Source organism: Hyaena hyaena, unplaced genomic scaffold (genome assembly GCF_003009895.1).
Source record: "Hyaena hyaena isolate Hyena2069 unplaced genomic scaffold, ASM300989v1 scaffold_936, whole genome shotgun sequence".
NCBI lineage: Eukaryota > Metazoa > Chordata > Mammalia > Carnivora > Hyaenidae > Hyaena > Hyaena hyaena.
Genome location: NW_024081568.1, coordinates 208,028 through 211,305, shown reverse-complemented (window position 1 = coordinate 211,305; position 3,278 = coordinate 208,028).

Sequence of the window (3,278 nt, the reverse complement as noted above, 5' to 3'; positions counted from 1 at the left end):
CCACAAAGTTCTTAGTGTCACTAACTTAGGCTGCAGTACAAGCAAAAGATGATGAGAGAACTCAATGTAAAAGGGGTTGCCTAGGACATCTAGGCACAGAAGACTAGATAAAAACGGAAACTGGAAATCTCCAGAAGGGAATGCGGGGAACCTTTAGAAAAATCATAGAGGTCTGAATTTTTCTGGCTCAAAAGTCATATTTTGGCTGTAGTCTTACCATAGTATAAGTCATTGGTCAGGTGATCACTATGCACAGGAGAACCACTATTTCTATAGCCTAATTTCAGAAAGCATAACATGTTTTCTATTTACATGCCTCCATGAGGGAAGGAAAATGTCTACTCTCACTCACTAAATACAGCAGGTAACATTCAAATTCTGAAAGGAGCACAAGAGAGACTTCTCTCATGTCCTGTCAGACCCAACCACAGAGGTTACTCCTCACTTATCTTTCTGAGTTTATATCCTGGGCAAAGAATGCCAGTGAATCAAGTGATTTTCAGATATAATCTAGCAGAAGGGAATCAGATAGTCTGATGGACCTGGTGGATCTTAGCAGTGCAAGAAAGCTGTAATCCCTGAGGGTCATAGTTTAAAGCAAAACTTTAAGCTCATTAATTGGAAGAGTGAAGTTTGTAGAAATCCTAGGGGATTCTCACAGATACAGGCTTATAGAACTTTAGGGCTGAAGCTTTAACTGGGCTTTGAAAGTAGGCAAGCTGGGAAGTCTATTGCTGTTGGCCACTTATTAGAAAATTATTAAGGAAGGTATATAGTGAGATATAATTAACCTAACAGTTTACTTTCCCATATCATAGGGGATTATATCTTTAAACAACGAGGCTGAACATTTTCTGATTAAATCTATTAAAAATTAGAAACAGTTACTTATGCAACTGTGTAACTCATTGGATGCATCTGTGAAATCTCATTCTATGCAACAGCATGGCAAAGAGCAGTGTAGAGACTAACATGATCCCAGGTCCAGCCTCACATTCTCATGGGAGGCATCTTTATCTCTGAAGATGAGTTGTTGGACATCAGTGAGAATTTTCTCAGTGTATGTGAAATTTTTGCTTTAAAATGTTTCTATTTTTGGAGTCTGGGGAGGGGACAAAAAAAGTTTCTATTTTTATTAAAAGCATTTTAACTTGAGATATAATCTACATGTAACACTGTATAAACTTAAGGTGTTGATCGATACATTTGTATATTGCACTATGAGTTCCATTGAAGCATTAGCTAATACTTCATAATTATAATATATAATATACATAATTATAATTATATTATAAAATATATATGTCACATGATTATAATTTCTTTTTTGTGGTGGGATCACGATCTAATCTCTTAGCAAGTTTCATGTTTGAAATACAGTACTGTTGCCTATAATACTATACGGAATTTTAGATCCTCAAGGCTTATTTATCTACTGGTCACAAATTTGTATCCTTAAACAAAATGTATCCAATTTCTCCATTCTTCAGCCTCTTGTAAACACCATTCTATTCTCTGGTTTTACAAGTTTGGCTTTTTTAGATTTCCTATGTAATTGATATCATACAAGATTTGTCCTTTTCTGCCTAACATATCTCATTTGGCATATATGCCTTCAAGGCCCATCATTGTTGTTGCAAATGGGAGGTTTTTCTTCTTTCTTGTGGCTGAATAATACTGTGTGTGTGTGTGTGTGTGTGTGTGTTTGTGTGTGTGTATGTGTGTATGAGTGTATATATTATATATATGTGTATATGTATTATAATCTTTGTGTATATATGTGTGTGTATATATGTAATATATATCTTCTTCATATGTTTTTCCATTGCTGACATTTAGTTTGTTTCTATGTTTTGGTTATTGTGAATAATGCTGTAATTAATAAGAGAATGCAGATATCTCTTCCAGATATTGACTTCATTTCCTCTCTCTATATATACCCAGAAGTGGAATTGCTACATTATATGATAGTTCTATTTTAATTTTTTGAAGAACCTCCATACTGTTTTCCATAGTGGCTGAACCTAACTACATTCCCACCAACAGTGTACAAGGGTGTTTCCTTTCCTCCACAGCCTCACCAACACTTGTTATTTTATCTTTTTAATGATAGCCATTCTAGTAGATGTTAGGTGTTTTGATTTGCATTTTCCTAATGATTAGTGATGTCTAGCATCTTTTCATGTACATGTTGTCCATTTGTATGTCTTCTTGGGACAAATGTCTCTTTAGGTCATCTGACCATTTTAAAATCAGATTGTTCATCATACAGGTCTCCTATATCTTTGGTTAGGTTTATTCCTAGGTATTTTGTGTTTTTGTGTGTGTGTGCGTAATTGTGAATGGGATCAGTTTCTTGATTTCTCTTTCTGTTGCTTCGTTATTGGTGTATAAAAATGCAACCGATTTCCATACATTGATTTTGTACCCAGCAACTTTGCTGAATTCCTAGATTAAATCTAGTAGGCTTCTGGTGGAGTCTGTCAGGTTTTCTATGTAGAGTATCATGTCGGCTGTAAAAAGTGAGAGTTTGACTTCTTCTTTGCCAATTCTGATGCCTTTTATTTCCTTTTGTTGTCTGATGGCTGATGCTAGGACTTCCAGCACTATGTTAAACAGCAGTGGTGAGAGTGGACATCCCTGTCGTGTTCCTGATCCCAGGGGTCAAGCTCTCAGTTTTTCCCTGTTGAGGATGATGTTAGCTAAGGGCTTCTCATAGATGACTTTTATGATGTTTAAGTAAGTTCCTTCTATCCTGACTTTCTTGAGGGTCTTTATTAAGAAGGGATGCTTTTTTTTTTTTTTTTTTTTTTTTACAAATAGTTTATTGTCAAATTAGTTTCCACATAACACTCAGTGCTCATCCCCACAAGTGTCCTCCTCCATGCCCATCCCCCCCTCCCCCCCACATCCATCAGTCCTCAGTTTTTGTCAGCATTCAAGAGTCTCTCATGGTTTGCCTCTCTCCCTTTCCCCCACCATTTCCGCCCTTCTTCTCCCCCTTGTTCCTCCGTCAAGTTCCTCCTAATCCTCCTATACGTGCAAACATCTGATATTTCTCTGCCTGACTTATTTCACTCAGCATAACACCCTCAAGGTCCATCCATGTTGCTACACATGGCCAGATTTCATTCTTTCTCATTGCCATGTAGTATTCCATCGTATAGATAAACCTGATCTTGATCCATTCGTCCGTTGATGGACACTTAGGCTCTTTCCATGTTTTGGCTATTGTGGAGAGTGCTGCTATGAACATTGGGGTACATGTGCTCCTATGC